The sequence below is a fragment of the Mustela lutreola genome, chromosome 13, assembly GCF_030435805.1.
Source record: "Mustela lutreola isolate mMusLut2 chromosome 13, mMusLut2.pri, whole genome shotgun sequence".
NCBI lineage: Eukaryota > Metazoa > Chordata > Mammalia > Carnivora > Mustelidae > Mustela > Mustela lutreola.
The window spans coordinates 56,217,081-56,237,491 of NC_081302.1; the positions used below are offsets into that span (position 1 = coordinate 56,217,081).

A 20,411-nucleotide genomic window follows, 5' to 3' on the forward strand; every position below is an offset into this window, starting at 1 on the left:
AGATACGAGGTCCCATCTTGACTTAATTGATCTGAGACCTGAGCATTGGTACAGTTTAAAAGTTCCCCAGGTTGGGGGCGCCTGGGTGGCTCGGTGGGTTGAAGCCTCTGCTTTCGGCTCCGGTCGTGGTCCCAGGGTCCTGGGATGGAGCCCCACGTTGGGTTCTCAGCTCAGCAGGGAGGCTGCTTCCCCTCTCTCTCTACCTACTTGTGATCTCTGTCTGTCAAATAAATAAATAAATACAATCTCAAAAAGAAAAAAAAAGTTCCCCAGGTGATTTCAATATGAAGCCAGGGCGAAGAACCACGAAACTAAAGGAAGGCACCAGCAATAATCAAAGGATAGGAGAACAGGTCTTAAAAAGAATTAAAAACAAAACAAAAACAGAAAACAAAACCCTGAAATAATTTATGCATTTAAAAACTTTGCAGTTGTAATTGTAAATAAGACTATATGTTCATTATCCCCAATAAAATTTACAGGGATATTTCTGAGGACACAGGTAGGGCTGGAAACAATCAGAGCTGGAGTGTGAGGTCTAAGACCAAAAGAGCACTGATCTCAGCTTCTGGGACAGTCAGCATGTGGGGCTGGAACCTAAGAGCTAGAAGCCTCAGTTCCACTGGAGGGACAAAGTGGGGAGAAAGGGGGTGGGGGAGGCTTGGAGGAATTTCCAGAGGGATTTAGGTACACTATTCAAAAGGAGTTCCTGATGGAGCATGCTGAAATACTAGCACATACTATTTAAAAACATGTTCCATCTTTGGAACATCAAAATAAAGGATAAAAATGGTTAGAGTAGTTTAAACAGTCCTATTATAGGGAGGTAGAAAAAAGCAGGTTGCAATGAGTTTTTACACTTAGTGATCAGAGTCACGGAAAGGGATATTTTAAAAATACAGATTCCTGAGCCCAATGTCAAAGGTATGGACTGCAATCTCCAGAGGTAGGAAATGATCAATGAATAGGAACAACAGCTGCTACCATTTATTCAGCATTTCCCATGTGCCAGAAAATCGTCTATGCACTTTTTATATTTTACCTGATTTAGTTCCTGGAAGGACCCTAAGAGTTAACTGGGACACAGATTAAGTAGCTTGCTCATGATAAAGGGTAGATCTAGGTTTCAAACCTGCAGACTTACATACAGTCTGTGCTCTTAACCATGACATTCTGCAGCCTTTAGAATACCCTCCCCCATCCCCAATAAACCAAATGATTCTGAGATTAATAGTATTTGAGAACCACTACACCATGATCTTTCAAAGTCATTTTTAGCCATATCATTCTTCGAAATAAGTATCAAAATCAATAGTATCTTCCACTGTTGAGCTTTACATCAAGTAGCATTATCTCCTTTATAATGAAGAGTTTGAAATATGCTATATGTACAGAAATAGTTTTCCTATAGAAGGACAAGCTTATGTCTAAGACTTCTGTCTCTGACAAAAATAGAAATTTTATATAACACTTTTTTCTAAAACACTTAGCAATTTTCTATGTCCTATCAGTTCTTCCCTGATAATATCTCTGCCTTTTCTCTATTCCCACTGCTATTCCAGATTATCACCATATCACTTGGTCAATCTGGTCCCAATCTCTATCCAGCCAGATCCAAACAAATTCATCCTGCACACTGCTTCCAGATTAATTTCTTAGAATTTTCCTAATTTTCTTGCCAGTTGCCTGTTCTGTTGAGTCCTTTAATGATTAGACAGTACCTATAGGATAAAATCCCACTCTTTAGTTTGGCGTTCCAAGTCTGTAACTAACTGCCCCTTAACCAACTCTAACTTCTTTCTTTAAAATTCAACTACAATGCATTTTTTAACCCGAAATTCTTTCACCAAAGCAAGAACTAAATATATCTTAAGACTACATTTAGAATGAGAAAACACTTAACCTGTGGGTGAATTCTTTAAATTCTTTCAAGGAGATTCTAGCTATTTTAGAGTTAAATGTTCAAACTTGCTACCATCTCAGGTGAGCTACTTGTTAATACTTATACATTTCGCAGAGCATGGAAGACAAGAGGATGTTAACACAGCGGAGGTCTTGCACCTGACCTTTCAGGTAATCTCAAAGTTAATTTAGTTTCAGAGTGTACAATTACACAAAAACTGTCCTAATGCAACAGGGTGGGTTTAGCCTGTTCTTAAAGTACGAATCCTTTATATAATCCACAAAAACAGTTTGCAAATTTTGAATAGGATTATTTTTTACTAAAAAACATATAGTATCTTGCCAGGAAGAAAACTTATACATTCTAAAATTAAAAGTTAGGAAAATTTATCCATCTATTTAAGTCATGAAACTTATACCACTTCATCTACTAGAAGTAAAAAAAAAAAAAAAAAAAAAAAAAAGAAAGAAAGTTGTCACTACCAAGGAGAACTGAGAAGAAAGGATCAAGTGTCTATGCTCTTATATCCATTTCAGATGGAGCTACTTTATCAGTCCATTCTGCAGCTTCTCCAGAGCACTGAGAGGTCTCCAGTTACCCCAGAAGGGCCGAGTGAAAAGATGAAGGCAAAAACACAACCCTCCGTGAGCTGATGATCTATGGAGAGCAGAAAAATGGCAGGCAGGTAAGATGAACATTTGCCAAAGCCAGAGAAACACGGAGCTGCTGCTGGAGACCAAGTCCTCTTCCTTTCCCCTTCATCAGTAAAGCTCAACTACTGTTTTCTTACTGCTTATGTGAGGTTGAATTGATTCATTCTGATATTCGGTCTAATGAATTCTATATAGTATCTTAAAAGATTTTTTAAATATGCAAATAATTAATGAAGGAAAGAAATCCAGAAGAAAACTTCTCTATAGTCCAGTTTTTTGCAACAGATACACGGAATAACTCTAGACCTGGAAGTATAGGGAAGGGGAGAGAGAAGTGGTGACCAAAAGCAGCATCCAGAAATAAACGGAGAAGTCCAAGAGACTGAAGATTTTACCCAATGCTTATTGTATCCCCAATAAAGACACAGATTGCCTTGGAAAAGCTCTTCAATGACTAGATAAGGAAAACAGAGTCACCAGGGAAAAGTACTCACACCTAGACATATCTTTTGTAATCAATATTATCTCACTCATACAAATTATGCACAATTCAGGGTTTAAAATATTATAATAAGATTTCTTGAAGTTGCTACACAAGTAGTTACATCAGTTTCTAATGTTCTATATAACTGCACTACAGAATCCTATTCCTCACTGTCTAGAGAGCCCATTGATGACAAAGTTTCAAGGCCCCATAGTTTATTTTCCTTCCCTCCAACAACCCGTCACAAAATGCCCTGGGAGAAGGCAATGTCTGCCTTCATTTGCTATTCAATCTTGCAGAAAACTATCATGCCAGAGCCTGGCACTTGATATTCACTTCACTTTAATAGAAAAAAATATTGATAAGCCGAAGGTGAACTGACGTCAGGCACTGCTTTTAAGAGCACAAAAATCCAGTCTCTGCTGGGACCAGTCCTCATTCCCTCCACACTACCTTCACCTATTTTAGTATATGTGCTGCCGAAGCGAGCACACACACTACCTTCACCTATCACTTCATCTTAACACAATCCAATAACTGGTATTCAAATGGCTCCCTCATCAACGGCAACTTAGCCTCATCTTCTGCTTACAAATTCAGGAAAGCATGGAATGTAGTTTAGCAAGTTTTCTACCAGAAAAGTTAAAATTGAATAGTTCTGGTATATAAAATGCTTAACAGTTAATCACATGGAAAACTTCTGACATTAGACAACCAAGCCTTTGCTGTACATCAAAGCAAAAAGAATCTGCAAAAATACAATTCTGCCACCTTGTGGTACCTATTCAAAAGTACTTCACTACTTCGTACTTTAAAACAAAATTTGATTTTTTAAAAAAAGTGCTCATTTCAAAAAATATCAAAGTAATATAGCATTTATTGGTGTTAATGTTCCCTGAAATTTATAGGAATTTATCAAATTGCCTATGTTTGACTTAAAGAAATTGTTTCTAAGGTGAAAGCTAAATTCTCCCTTAAAGTGTAGAAATGTAACTGTGAGCACTTGGAACACTCAGTAAATTTTTTGTAGCAATTATGGATCACGCTTTTCTTTCTGTAGTTCAATAACTGTCATGTTATATAAACAGAACTGCAAAATTTTTACTGCCCACAATATAGCTCTGCTTGATCAACTTTAAACTATGAAGATTACATGTAATATTCCCTTATACTTTTACTATGTATATTTCATAATTCTTAAACTGTTCAGACTCAACAAATATAAATAAAGAATTGTTTCTTAACATGTTGACATGAATAAGGTTAGTTTTAAAATTGTATATAAAAATATAGGACCACTGTCATTCTCAGAGCACCTTCTATAACAATTAATTCCTTTTAGAAAACCAAGTCTCTTGACATATAAAGGACTGAAAATTTATTCTGTGACAATCTGAACACCAATTACAAAAAAAATAATGACAATAATATGACAAAGAATCATATGAAATTCTATTTATGTAGGTCAAAAACCTGAATCTTGAGAGTACCTATAACTCTGTGCTTTGTACTTTACCTGATCTATTGTATTTAATAATCCTCCTGTTAACCTTGTGAAGGAGGTACTCTTATTATCCCCAGCTTATCCATAAAGACACTGAGCCTCAGAGGACAGATAACCTGTACTAACTACCATATCTAAAAGAATAGAGTTTATATAGATAAAAATAGAATAGTTCCTAAAATGTTTCTGAAAAGATAATCAGATCTTTTGGCTAAATTGCTTTTCTGTTAAGGATGACTTTAAGCAGCATTTACAGTGTTAAAACTTCCAGGAAAGAGCACAGGGCAAACAACTGCCATTTTTGTGATCTAAAATATCATTTGAATTTATTTCTTTGACAAATGCTGGTTATCTCTTTTATCTCACAACCTTCTCCTTTTTCCTATAAAGCAGCATTTTCTACCATGCATGCTGGTATGAATCCCTCAGATAATCATGACCATTAACATATCTGATTTTTCTCTCAATTCTCATCCATTCATCCATTTAAAAGCTACCTCTTTATTTGACAAAAACATGAAAACTCATCATCTTTACCCTCAAAATTTTATATTTTAGTAGGACAGACACAAAGAGATGATCTACTGCCATGTATTTCAGAAGAAGTATGTAAAGAGTGTAAAAGAATTTGGGAAGAAAGGCAGCTGAACTTTGTTTCAAGGTACCTATTTTTGCCCATTCCTTCCATCTTTAAAATCATTCCCCAGAGAAGCTCCACTACAAATGCTAAATGTGTTTGTAGTATAAAGTCTTGTACTACACAGAGTTGAGACTGGCATTAACAAAGGTACAAAACAAAAAAATTTTTAATCAAGGATGGTGACACTATCAATTATTAAGCAAATAAATTTTTCCACCATCTTTAATCTTTTCTCTCCACAGAAAATAATCTGCTAAGTGACTACAGGAGAAACAAGGATATCAGTATTACCTATAAGTTCCATAAGTAAACTCAGAAAAAGAGAAGATTCAAGAAAACTCAAGAAGCAAAGATTTGTAAGTTCATCTGCTTTAAATTCCATTTTTGTAACAAATCACCACCTTTTAATGCTCTCTCAAAGCCCTTCCTTTACTCCATTTCCCTTTTAGCTTTCTTGATAAAATGAATAACTCTTCTTGATTTTCTCCATGCATGTCCCTAAAATTGGACATAAACTTCTCTAGATAACCTTCTTCACTCAGACCAGGTCTATGATCAGATTTTAAATTGCCAATATAAAAGTGTTTAGCAAGATGGCGGAGGAGTAGGAGACTTAAATTTCGCCTGGTCCCAGGAATTCAGCTAGATAGTTATCAAACCATTCTGAACACCTATAAACTCAACAAGAGACAGAAGAAAAGAATAGCAGCAATTCTATGAAGAGAAAATCAACCACTTTCTGGAAGGTAGGACATACAGAGAAGTGAATCCAAGGCAATATACAGGGAGACAGCCTGTGGGGCAGGTGGGGAAAGGGGGATGAAGCCTCCATGAGCTGGCTACCTGCAAATGATAGAGCAGCGGAGCCCAAAATCAGAACTTTTAGAAGTTTACCCCATGGAAGAACGTTACTCCAGTGGCTAAGCAGGGGGTTGAATGCTCACTGGGACAGTGTGGTCTCAGGACCCTTGGGGTCACAGACCAGGGGTACCTGGGTACGGCAGAGTTCCCAGGTATCAGAGTGGGAAAGCCAACTGCAAAGAGTGAACCAAGGAGTGGGCTCTCAGCTCAGGGTTGCCATAAACTGGTGATATGCAACACAGTCAGACCATTGCTCTTTGAGCAGGGACCCCAGAAGTGGCAGATCCAGGAGTAAACCCCCCTTCTCCACTCAGAGGAGTGGGCAGGAACACACTGCGGGAATCTACTGGGTTTGGAGACTCCAAATGGGCCAGAGATAGAAACACTTGGTCACATGCTGGGTTAACTAGGAGTGAGACTGGAGACCAGGGAGACAGGAGTGATTAACTGCTACTCTCTGAGGGCTCACTGAAGTGGGGGACCCCTGAGCTCTCGGTTCCTCCAGGGCCAGAGATTGAGAGGCTGCCATTTTCATTCTCATCCTCCAAAGCTGTAGAGAAAGCTTTCATGGAACAAAAGCTCCTGAGAGCAAACCCAAGTGGATTACTTAGCTTGGCCCCTGGCAAGGGTGGTACAACTCCACCCAGGGCAAAGACATTTGAGAATCACTGCAATAAACCCTGCCCCTAGAAGATCTGCAAGAACATACAGCCAAGACCAAGTTTACTGATCAATGAGAACTGCAAAACTCCAGCAGTAGGGAAATACTGCACATAGATTTCATGGCTTTTTCCCATGATTCCTTAGTCTTTCAAAGTTAATTTTTTCAATTTTCTTTCTTTTAACTAACATCTTAGCCTATTTTAGCCAACATCTTGTCAGTACCTTTTTAAAAATATTTTTTAATTTTCATTTTTCCAGTCATATTCTATCCCTTCATTTTATTTTACCTTATTTTTTGTATATATTTAAGTTTTTCTTTCTTCAAAATTTTGAGAGACAGTTTTTTTTTAACAGATTAAAATATACGCTAAATCTAGTGTATGGCTTTGTTCTAGCCTCCCACCTGATCACATTCTTTCCTTTTTTAAATTTTTTTCTTCCTAAAGAAAAAAAAATAATAAATTTTTTCCTTTCTTTTTCAACCAACTTCTTATCAATTCCTTTTTAAGAATCTTTTTTAGTTTTCATCTTTACAGTCATATTCCATCTTTCATGATATTTACCCTTACTGCTGTATGTATGTATGTGTGTGTATATATATATATTTTTTTTTTTCTTTATTTAAAATTTTAGGAGGCAGTTTCTTCTAACAGACCAAAATACAACCAAAATTAAGTGTGTAGCTCTGTTCTATTCACTAGCCTGATCATACCTTTTTAAAATTTTTTGCTTCTTTCCCCCCCAGTTTTGGGTCTCTTCTGATTTGTTTAGCGTATATTTTTCTGGGGCTGTTGTTACCCTTTTAGCATTTTGTTCTCTCATTCATCTATTCTTCTCTGGACAAAATGAAAAAACGAAACACTTACCTCTAAAAAAGAACAGGAGGTAGTAATAATGCTAAGGACCTAATAATATGGACATTAGTAAGATGTCAGACCTAGAGTTTAGAATGACGATTATAAAGATACTAGCTGGGCTTAAAAAAAAACATAGAAGATACTAGAGAATCCCTATCTGGAAAAATAAAAGAACTAAAATCTAACCAAGCTGAAATCAAAAAAGCTATTAATGAAGTGCACTCAAAAATGGAGGCTCTTACTGCCAGGATAAATGAAGCAAAAGAGAGAATTAGTGATATAGAAGACCAAATAAATTAGTGATATAGAAGACCAAATGATGGAGAAAAAAGAAGCTGAAAAAAAGAAAGCTAAACAACTAATGGATCATGAGGGGAGAATTCTAGAGATAAGTGATATCAAAAGACGAAACTATTAGAATAATTGGGATCCCAGAAGAAGGAGGAGAGAGGGGACAGAAGGTATATTGGAGCAAATTATAGCAGAGAACTTCCCTAATTTGGGGAGGGAAACAGGTAACTCCAGAAGGCTCAGAGAAATCCCCTCAAAAATCAATGAAAATAGGTCAACACCCTGTCTTCTAATAGTAAAACTTAGGTTTACTATTACTATTAGGTTCATCTCAGAAATAAAGAGAAAATCCTGAAAGCAGCTCAGCACAAGAGCTACCTACAACAGTAAAAATATTAGACTGGCAGCAGACCTATCCACAGAGATCTGGCAAGTTGGAAAGGCCTGGTATCATATATTCAGAGCACTAAATGAGAAAAATATGCCAAGAATACTATATCCAGCTAGGCTGTCATTGAAAATAGAATGAAAATTAAAAAGCTTCGAGGACAAACAAAAACTAAACGAATTTGCAAACATCAAACCAGCCCTAAAGGAAACAACTAATGGATCCTCTAAGCAAAGAGAGAGCCTAAATGTAACACAGACCAGAAAGGAACAGAGACAATATACAGTAGCACTAAATTCATATCTTTCAATAGTTACCCTGAATGTAAATGGGCTAAATGCCCCAATCAAGACACAGGGTATCAGATTGGATAAATAAAAAACAAGACCCATTAACAAGACCCATCGATATGCTTTCTGCAAGAGACTCATATTAGACCTGAAGACACCTCCACATTTAAAGTGAGGGAGTGGAAAACCATTTACCATGCTAATGGACATCAAAAGAAAGCTGGGGTGGCAATCCTTATTATCAGACAAATTAGATTTTAAACCAAAGACTATAGTAAGTGATAAGGAAAGACACTATACCATACTCAAAGGGTCTGTCCTACAAGAAGATCTAACAATTTTAAATATCTATGCCCCTAACATGGGAGCAGCCAATTATATAAACCAATTAATAACAAATCAAAGAAACATATTGACAATAATACAATAATAGTAGGCAACTTTAACACCCTCATTGAAAAGGACAGATCATCTAAGCAAAAGATCAATAAGGAAATAAAGGCTTTAAATGACACACTGGACCAGATGGACATCACAGATATATTCAGAACATTCCATCCCAAAGGAACAGAATACACATTCTTCTCTAGTGCACAAGGAACATTCTCCAGAATAGATCATATCCTGGGTCACAAAGCAGGTCTCAACCGATATCAAAAGACTGGGATCATCCCCTGCATATTTTCAGACCACAATGCTTTGAAACTAAAACTCAACCACAAGAGGAAAGTTGGAAAGAACTAAAAAACATGGAGGCTAAAGAGTATCCTACTAGAGAACGAATGGATCAACCAGTAAATTAAAGAATTGAAAAAAATTCATGGAAATAAATGAAAATGAAAACACAACTGTTCAAAATCTTTGGGATGCAGCAAAGGTGGTCCTAAGAGGAAAGTATATAGCAATACAAGCCTTTCTCAAGAAACAAGAAAGGACCCAAATACACAACCTAACCGCACATGTAAAGGATGGAGAATGAACAGCAAATAAAACCCAACCCAGCAGGAAAAGAGAAATAATAAAGATCGGAGTAGAAATCAATGAAATAGAAGCCAAAAGAACAGTAGAAGAGATCAACGAAACTAGGAGCTGGTTCTTTGAAGACTGTAAACCCCTGTCCAGACTTATCAAAAAGAAAAGAGAAAGGAGCAAATTAATAAAATCATGAAGGAAAGAGGAGAGATCATAACCAATATGAAAGAAACACAAACAATTATAAGAACATATTATGAGCAACTATATGTCAGCAAATTAGACAATCTGGAAGAAATGGATGCATTCCTAGAAAAGTATAAACTACAAAACTAAACAAGGAAAAAATAGAAAACCTGAAAAGACCCATAACCAGTAAGGAGATTGAAGCAGTCATCAAAAATCTCCCAACAAACAAGAGCCAGGGCCAAATGGCTTCCCAGGGGAATTCTACCAAAATTTAAGGAAGAATTAATACCTATTCTCCTGCAACTGTTCCGAAAAATAGAAATGGAAGGAAAACATCCAGAGGAATGTTGAAAAAGAAAACCAAAGCTGGCAGCATCACAATTCCAGACTTCAAGCTCTATTACAAAGTTGCAATCATCAAAACAAATAAATTCATCAAAATGGTACTAGCACAAAAACAGACACATAGATCAATGGAACAGAAGAGAGAGCCTAGAAATGGACCCTCAACTCTATGGTCAACTAATCTTCAACAAAGCAGGAAAGAATGTCCAATGGAAAAAAGACAGTCTCTTCAACAAATGGTGTTGGGAAAATTGGGACAGCCACATGAGGAAGAATGAAACCAGACCATTTCCTTACACTGTACACAAAAATAGACTCAAAATGGACGAAAGACCTCAATATGAGACAGAAATCCATCAAAATCCTTGAGAAGAACACAGGCAGCAACCTCTTCAACCTCAGTTACAGCAACCTCTTAGAAACAGCACCAAAGGTAACAGAAGCAAAGGCAAAAACGAACTATTGGGACTTCATCAAGATAAAAGCTTTTGCACAGCAAAGAAAACAAACAGTCAACAAAACCAAAAGACAACTGACAGAATGGGAGAAGATATCTGCAAACAACATATCACATAAAGGGCTAGCATCCAAAATCTATAAAGAACTTCTCAAACTCAACACCCAAAGAACAAATAATCCAGTCAAGAAATGGGCAGAAGACATGAACAGACTTTTCTGCAAAGAAGACATCCAAATGGCCAACAGACACATGAAAATGTGCTCCACCTCATCCGGCATTCAGGGAAATACAAGTCAAAACCACAGTGAGATACTACCTCATACCAGTCAGAATGGCTAAAATTAGCCAGTCAGGAAACAATAGGTGTTTGGGGAGGATGCAGAGAAAGGGGAACCCTCCTCCACTGCTGGGAGGAATGCAAGTTGGTACAGCCACTCTGGAAAAAAGTAAGAGGATTCCTCAAAAAGATGAAAATAGAGCTACCCTATGACCCAGCAATTGCACTACTGGGTATTTATCCTAAAGATACAAATGTAGTGATCTAAAGGGGCACGTGAACCCCAATGTTTACAGCAGCAAAATCCATAATAGCCAAACTATGGAAAGAGCCTAGATGTCCATCAACAGCAGAATGGATAAAGAAGATATGGTGTGTTTATATCTATACACACACACATACACATACATACACACACACACACACACACACACACACACACACACACACACAATGGAATATTATGCAGCCATCAAAAAATCTTGCTATCTGCAATGACATGGATGGAACTAGAGGCTACTATGGTAAGCAAAATAAGTCAGTCAGAGAAAGATAATTATCACATTCACTGATATGAAAAATTTGAGAAACAAGACAGAGGATCATAGGGGTAGGGAGGGAAAAATGAAATAAGATGAAACCAGAGACAGAGACAAACCATAAGAGACTCTTGGTCTCAGGAAACAAACTGAGTGTTGCTGGAGGGGAGGGGAGGGGAGAGATGAGGTGGCTGGGTGATAGACACTGGGGAGGGTAAGTGTTATGGTGAGTGCTGTAAATTGTGTAAGACTGTTGAATCACAAACCTGTACCCCTGAAATAACACACTATATGTTAAATAAATAAAAATTGCCAATAAAATATGATATTCGTTTTATTAAAGAGATTTCTAGCTAAATCTTCAATGAATATATATTGTTTTATGGTGAAAATTACTTCTGCTAACTCATTTGACAAATATTTACTGAGCATACTTTAAATGTGCTAAATATATACTTAAAAACGTAGGAGCTAGAAGACTGGGACCTATTCTCACTAGCTATATGCTTCCTTAAGTAGCTATCTCTTGAGCTCAATTTCTTCACTTGCAAAATATTTGCCTTACCTTCCCTCACAAGTTATTCCAAGGATCCAAATGAGACAATACATGTAAAGGCACTTATAGAGTATTTAGTTACTTTGAAAGCCAATCATCAGGGAGGCAAGTCATATCCCAAAATAGGTAAGCAAATAAGATTGCTTAATGCTATAACTAAGGTGAAATGTATCCTACATATCCAAAATAATTTCAATTAACCATTCATTTCACTGGGATATTATTTGTGAATCATAAGTTCTATTTGGTTTAACTAAAGTGTGTCTTTTTAAAATCATCATAAGCCAGCTCTAAAAAAATTACATTTTAAATAATAATTCCTCATTATCTGTCAACAACTAAAATTTAAATTATTTCAACATTTTCTTAAAAAACAATCTTTCCATCTGCATTTATATTGTTATAAAAATAAAATATTATTTGACCATTAATAATCAGATAGTAAATGATTTCTTAGTCCACTTATTGTTCTGAAATCATGTGACGACCTTATTAGAAAGTTTGAAAACATTTCCAGAACCCTTAATCAAAATAAATTAGAATTAATAAATGAATTAATTTTCCATAAATACAATTAGAAAAATTTGCCATCCTATACAAGGAATAATTTAGGCAAAAAAGCTTATTTCTCCTTTAAGATTCAAGAACTTTCATTTATGATAAGCAGAAGATTTCCCATTTGCCATTTCAACTCTAATGAATATCTTTTCTTCAAACTGTTAAAATTTGTGAACCTACAGATTTAATTAGAAGACTGAAAAGTGTATTTGTCCATTATCCTTTTGAGTCACCTCCCTTTAAAACAAACTTTGATCTGCATCTTTTCATAGTAAGCTAACTGCAAAATTCCTACACCTATTTTCTCGAATTTTAAGCCAGCTAACAGCTCATCTTGAAATTTAAACGGTTTTAAAAATGTAATTCTAAGTTAATTTTTAATTTGAAAAACTAGCACCAACTTCTCTTAAGTATTTTACATTGACGTAGAAATATAGGAGTGGATGGGTAATTTTTCCAAATTCAAATCAGTGTAAGTTATAGAAACAGTAGATAAGAACACCACAAACATATATACATATATATACTAAGCAACCTAGAATTTGCTCTAAAAAGCATTCACAAAAATTTTGAACATTTCATAAGAACCACGCAACTGCTGCTTCACAAATAAATGTAAAGGCTTCTAAGTACAGCTAACATCATTCTCAAGCATGAATAAACGAAGGTAATATCTTGGGGCCGAAAAGCTCCCTATGAAATTCCGGAAGATCTACAATGTTAAGTCAACTCACAACGGATGAACCGAATTACGGAGTTGCTACACAACTGAATTCTTAAAAATCATTCCCTGAAACAGGACTCCACACGACTCCTCTCGGTCAACACCCAAAGGGGGAAAAAATTCCTCCTTTCACAAACTTCAAGTGATCTTCCAAGTGGTTTCAAAAACAGCTTTTCTAATATCCCCGACTACGAAGGAAAAACAAAAGTGACGGAACTGAACCTGATTTCAGCCTCCAGGACGAGGACTGAGGAGCCAACTGCCTTTCGAGGGAATGAACACGGTCTAGGACGCCGGCGGGGCCACGAGCTACATCCAGGGAAGTCCTCACGGCAGGTCCGTCACTAGGATACAGGAAAGGTTTCTAGATGCGCACGCCGCCCCCCGCGCACACTACCGTCGCTCTCCGGCGCCTCCCTCAGCTCTCGGGCCAACTGACACTCCTGCGGACCCAGCGTGGCAGGAAGGAGTCCCCCCCCCACCCCTGCTCCGGGGGCCCCCTCAAGGCAGTTTCCACTTAAAGGGGCAGTGACCCAATTTACTGATGGTCGATTCACTGCTTCTGAGAGAACAAAGATACTATCAAGAGAGTGATAAAACTTAGGTGACTAGGATTTATAAGGCCGTAGGAGTTCTTTTCCTTCAGGTTTTCTCAGCATGTAACAAATCAATGGCATATGGCCTCTGTTGATCATTTCACCTTGATCCAAAAGTCAGAAACATCTAGCAGGGGATTTTTCAACTTTTGAAACATGTTTGATTGTGGGAGGAAAAACGAAAAAAAAAAGGGGGGGGGGATTCGGGAATGGAAGGAAAAAGACTTGAGGAAGGGAAAGGATAAAGGAAGGGCTGAAGACAGGAAAGGAGAGAGAGAGGATGGTTAAGTGAGGGAGGCTGGAAAACATCAAGCAGAAAAGCAAAGCAAAACGGAAGCAAGCAGAGTCAGGTCTCTGAGAGAAATGGAGAAACCAGCGGCGGGACAGATCTCCGATTCCCAAGAGGCCTCAGACTCATAGTACTTCCTGCAATTTGTGTCAAGGATATTCTACTCCGATCCTACAAAAACGCCATTTTACTGGAGCAGAGGTGAGAAATACACAGTTCTCCGTTTGTTTTCCTCCTACTAAACAGTCTCCAGTGCTACTGCGGAAGGTAGGAAAAGGCTGATAAAACAACCAAAGTAAAAGGAACTGACATCAGTAAAAGCAAAATGATAAAAATTATGAAACAGAAAATGTATGTAAGTAAATGTATAAGTCGGACCTTTTAAAATGAGATTAAACTTTAGAAATTAAAAAAGATGTGTGATAGAAAAATATAATACAAGAGTAAACATCACAGAAACAGACATCTTTTCTGCTATTAAAAATGAACAATAACAATACAATAGTACATATCAAAACTTAGACCCAGTGAGTCCTCCCTGTCAAATGCTCTCATAGATCTAAAGATCCTGGCTTAGTAGAATTTAATTACCCATGTGATTAAAGGTAGGACAGCCTGCCTCCCTTATTACACTGGGGGAACATGTGTGCCTTTTTCACTGTTGTATCTCTAGGGCCTAACAACTGCCTGGAAGTCAGATGTGTTTAGAAGAGAAAAAAGAGTAAACCATGGAGAATACAGCAAGTATTTTATTCTTACTTCAAAATAAATTCCTATGTAAAAGGTAAAATAATTTTATCAGATTCCTTGCGAAAGCTGGGACAAAACTTAAAATTTGAACTACTTTGATTTGACAGAGAGACAGAGAGAGAGCATGAGAGGGGAGGAGGTCAGAGGGAGAAGCAGACTCTGCTGAGCAGGGAGCCCAATGCGGCAGGGGAACTCGATCCTGGGACTCCAGGATCCTGACCTGAGCCAAAGGCAGTTGCTTAACCAACTGAGCCACCCAGGCACCCATAAAATTTGAACTACTTTGAATTGCTTAAGGCTTAAATAGTTAAAACACAACATTCTTTTGGAGGTGCCAGAAGAGTCCAGAAGGCCTAAGTTTGAAGATATATGAATATTTACTTTCAAGTGTTTTCTGCAGGAAAAAAATATATACAGAATATTACCACTATTGAACTCCACACATTATTCTAAGTACTTTACATATATAGTATCTCATATAATCCCCACAATAGTTTTATTTTATCAACTATCACCAGGAAGACCCAGACACAGAGACACTAAGTAACATGCCCAGGTTCTAGGCCTAAGTGAGTGACTTTCTGAGTCAGGGTTGGAATCTGGCTGCCTGAGGCTCTATTGGCTCTACAAGAAACCAATATGACAGCTCAAATTCTGAAAAAGTAAAATAATGGGCTATAAGAATTCTTTCACATTTTAAAAAAAATTTTAAAGATTTTATTTATTTATTTGACAGACAGAGATCACAAGTAGACAGAGAGGCAGGCAGAGGGAGAAGCAGGCTCCCTGTGGGACTCAATCCCAGGACCCTGAGATCATGACCTGAGCGGAAGGCAGAGGCTTAACCCACTGAGCCACCCGGGTGCCCCAGGTAATTTCACATTTTTAGTGACAGCAATTCTTTATATAATTAATATAAGGTACTGATAGAAATCGTATAACACATTCTAAAATATAAGTAGCACCAAACCCCTTATAGAAAACTCATGTTTAGCTTGTTTCCCACATTCCACCACAGTACCTAGTCCTTCCTGCTGTGCACACTTTCCAGCAAGAGAGCCCAGTATGCACGCACAGACACTAATAATCTTGATAAACAGACAGGGGCTCTAGCAGTGAACTAACAGCAATAAGATTCATGAATATGTGCTATGGGTATAGAAAAATTGGGGGGCAGGACCTCCATCACCAAAGATTAAAGCTCCAAAGCTATAGCAATCAAGACAGTATGGTACTGGCACCAAAACAGACACATAGATGAATGGAACAGAATAGAAAGCACAGAAATAAACCCACAACTATATGGTCAATTAATCTTCAACAAAGCAGGAAAGAACATCCACTGAAAAAAGTCTCTCCAACAATGGGCACTGGGAAAACTGGACAGCAACATGCGGAAGAATGAAACTGGACCACTTTCTTAACACCATATGGAAAAATAAATTCAAAACGGATTAAACACCTAAATGTGAGACCTGAAATCATAGAAATCCTAGAGAACACAGGCAATTACCTCTTTCACATCGGCAGTAGCAGCTTCTTTCTAGATGTCTCCTGACGCAAGGGAAACAAAAGCAAAAAAACTACTGGACTACATCAAACTTAAAAGCTTCTGCACAGTGAAGGAAACAATCAATAAAACTAACAGACAGCCTACAGAATGGGAGAAGATATTTGCAACTGACATCCAATAAAGGGTTAGTATCCAAAATATATAAAGAGCTTAAAAAACTCAACACCTGAAAAATGAATAATCCAATTAAAAAATGAGCAGAAGGGCGCCTGGGTGGCTCAGTGGGTTAAGCCGCTGCCTTCGGCTCAGGTCATGATCTCAGGGTCCTGGGATCGAGTCCCGCATCGGGCTCTCTGCTCAACAGGGAGCCTGCTTCCCTTCCTCTCTCTCTACCTGCCTCTCCATCTACTTGTGATTTCTCTCTGTCAAATAAATAAATAAAATCTTTAAAAAAAAAAAAATGAGCAGAATACACAAATAGAAATTTTTCCAAAGAAGACATACTGATGACCAACAGCCACATGAAAAGATGCTCAACATCACTGATCATCAGGGAAACACAAATCAAATCTACCATGAGGTATAACCTCACACTTGTCAGAATCACTAAAATCAAAAACACAAGAAACAACAGGTATTGGTGAGGATGTGGAGAAAGAGGAACCCTCTGACACTGTTGATGGGAGTGCAAACTGGAAAACAGTATGGAAGTTCCTCAAAAAGTTAAAAATAAAACTACCCTACAATGCAGCAACTGCACTACTAGATATTTGCTCAAAGAATACAAAAATACTAATTCAAAGGGATACATGCATCCCTATGTTTATAGCAGCATTATTTATAATAACCAAAGTATGGAACAGTTCAAGTGTCCATCAACTGATGAATGGATAAGGAAGATGTAATACACACACATACACACACACACACATATATATAATGGAATATTACTCAGCCATGAAAAAGAATGAAATCATGCCATTTGCAATGACTTGGGTGGAGCTAGAGATTATTATGCTATGCAAAATAAGTCAGAGACAAATACCATATGGTTTGACTCATATGTGAATTTAAGAAACAAAAGAAACAAGCAAAGGGGCAGAACAAGAAGGAGAGAGAGATAAACCAAGAAACATACTCTTAACTATAGAGAACAAACTGATGGTTACCAGAGGGGAGGTGGGTGGGCAGATGGGTAAAATAGATGATGGGGATTAAGGAGTGTATTTCTTGTGATGAGCAGAGGGTGATGTATGGAAGAGCTAAATTACTGTATTGTACATTTGAAACTAATATAGCACTGTTAACTAATGTATTAAAGTAAAAGCTTAAAAAAATTAATCCCTCTTGCTCTGCCCCACATGGCTCTGTAAGTGATGAAAAGGATATAGCAGTAGATGAACATAAGTGAATGGGAAATACATCCAGTTATCTAGAATCAGCAACCCTAACCTTCAGGACGTAGTCCAGAAACTCAAATACTAACTGAAAAGCTGAAAAAAAAAATTCTCATAAAGCCTCTATACCAAAGAAATACACTCTGTCCCTTAAAGCTTGCTTGATAATTACTGACTCTAGTTTATCATAAATTCTTTTTTTCTTTCATTTTATTTACACATTTGCAAGAGAGAGTAGGAGAGAGAGAGCATGAGCAGGGGTGAGGGAGTGCAGAGGGAGAAGCAAACACCCTGCTGAGCAGAGAGCCTGACACAGGACCTGAGCTGATGCTAAACTGACTGAGCAATCCCAGTACCCCTATCATACAATTCTTGAAACATGATCACCTGGCTTCTGGGGACTTGAGAAACTAAAAGCAATCAAGGGAAAAGAGCAACGTGTTACCAGACAAACCCAGGCTCAAGAAGAGATAGTTTTCAGCCTACTAAAGACAGGAAAATGAAGCAGTAGTCAGCATCTGAGACAACTCATCACCCCGATGCTGAACCTGAGTCATCATCAAACCTCAATCATCAGAAGGTTAAAATAAGGTTAGAGGGTTACAGTAATATCAGGTGCCTGAAAATTTAGGTTTTGATTATCTGAGCATTTCTCTTAGGTCAGATACTAAAATCACTGGAAAACCTACGTAATTAAGTTGTTACCAGCTAGAATTTGGAACACACTATCCTCTCTTTTGCTATTATTTAGGAGTGAAATGGGAGAAGTCCATACCTCTCGGCCGGTCCTGAAAGGACTGCTGTGTAATGGGAACAATCTATTTTAAAAATGACAATAAATGGAAGGCACAGTCTTACATTTAACAAAAATGGAACCAGCAAACCACCATTTGAGAATATGCAATGAACAAAGTAATACTAAGAAATATTAAATAAGAAAAATTGGATTAATAATAGGACCAAGAGAGAGGAAATTTACAGAAATAAAATTTTTATTTTCAAGCAGGCTCCATGCCGAGGAGCCTAATGCAGGGCTTGAATTCATGACCTTGAGATCAAGACCTGAACTGAGATCAATAGCCAGATGCTTAGCCGGCTAAGCCACCCAGTGCCCTTGGACTTCATTTTAAAAAATGAGGGGCTTAGAAGTATACAAGTTCCAAAATGTATTAATGGCACATAAAAAACTTTCTTTTAAATTGAGAAGTTTATAAAAAGAATTTAACATATGTCCCTCTGATATAACATTAACATTAATTAATATAACCTTTTTTAATCCAGATGAAAAGATCTATTATTTTAGAGTGCTTTGACATTTTAAAGACAGTAAAAGGTATTAATTCCTGGGCAAGTAGGGATTGCTGATAAATTTATTTCTATGTATGAAAGTATTCATTGAGCATTTACTACCATATAAAAATCATGGTAGATAGTGAGAACATAAAAATGCTAGTGAAAGAAACAGTCATTAATCAAATAATTAAAATATAATGAAGCAAAGTCCATCATAGATGAAAGAAATTAAGGCAATAGTGATCCTGGGACTGGTTGGCTATTTAAGTAAAGGGAGAAGCAGAGTTTAGGATGATTTAGGGGTCTGGGTGTATGATACAGAGTACATCTTGGCACTGTTAATTGTGGCAGAATACCCTTTGAAAGCAGTGATCCATGAGGAGCCCAGTTTGGATGGTATGTCCAAGTAAATATGTTCACAGGGAAATTGGGGACAATCAATGGCAGCTCCAGAATTTCTATGAAGGAGTAGTCTGGGATAGAATGGATCAGAAGATACTTCTTGAGGTTCAGTTTCCATATCAAACACACTACTTTTACAAGAGTTTTTGTATTTGCTGTTGTTCTTTGTTTTACATAGAGTATATGTCTACTTAAGGAAGTTTTAGTGTGTTAACAAGTGATGGAGAGGATGAGGGGTTAAAGCCCATGTCCTCATTCTCTTGCACTACCAGTGGCTGAACACGGGACTCTGAAGCCATCAAGAAAAGTCAACTGGAAGCACCCAACCATGAGCATATGGGGGAGGTCCCTGGAAGGCGAAGAAAACCTCCAGAGTAAAAGGAAGAAAGGGCAAATGATAGACTCTAGAGAAACACCAACATTTAAGAGAACTGGGAAGAAACCAACAAACTGTAACAGAGACCAAAAAGGAGAGGGTCAGGTAGGAGAACGGGGAGCGAATGGTGCACCTTTCACTGAAGCCAAGGGAAGAGAATGCAGGAAGTAACAGGTACAATGCCCAAGAGAGATGTCAAAGGAGATCAGTTCTGAAAAGCATTTAAGACTTGAGACAGTTAGCAAGTCATTGGTAATATTTGCAAAAGAACAATTTCAGAAGCATGAGTGGCAGCATGGTGAGGCCACACCCCAGCAGCACAGGTGAACGAGGCGTGAGGAAGGCAGAGGACCTGGGTGGGGTTGGCGGCTTATGCAGGAGTCAAAACCTAAACATAACACAAGAGGACATAATCCCGAGGAAGCAAAGTCCCAGAGGACACAGGAGAGAATTTGGTTTTTATAATTTTACGCAGAATTTCATATTAGTATGTGAACAGAACACTAGTTTTAGTTAGCATAACCGATGTAGACTTTCCTGGGTTCATTCACCAATTTGCCAGCATCTCCCATGATCATGAATAACATTCAGCATTATTTCCCTCTCATTCTCACTTTGCAGGCTGAATACACTCACAGGCT

At 37.6% G+C, this 20,411-nt stretch overlaps 1 protein-coding gene across 2 annotated transcripts in view; it reads right to left on the reverse strand.

Annotated features, from left to right (window-relative positions):
• TSC22D1 (TSC22 domain family member 1) overlaps window positions 1-20,411 on the reverse strand; it is a 141,521-nt gene that overhangs the window by 37,260 nt on the left and 83,850 nt on the right. The window contains exon 1 of one of the 2 annotated variants that reach the window (XM_059144837.1): window positions 13,377-13,400. The exons of the other annotated variant lie outside the window; for it this stretch is intronic. The gene's annotated coding sequence lies outside the window, so the exon portion shown is untranslated. Of the gene's footprint in view, window positions 1-13,376; window positions 13,401-20,411 lie in introns of those variants that run through there. 2 annotated transcript variants of the gene reach the window in all.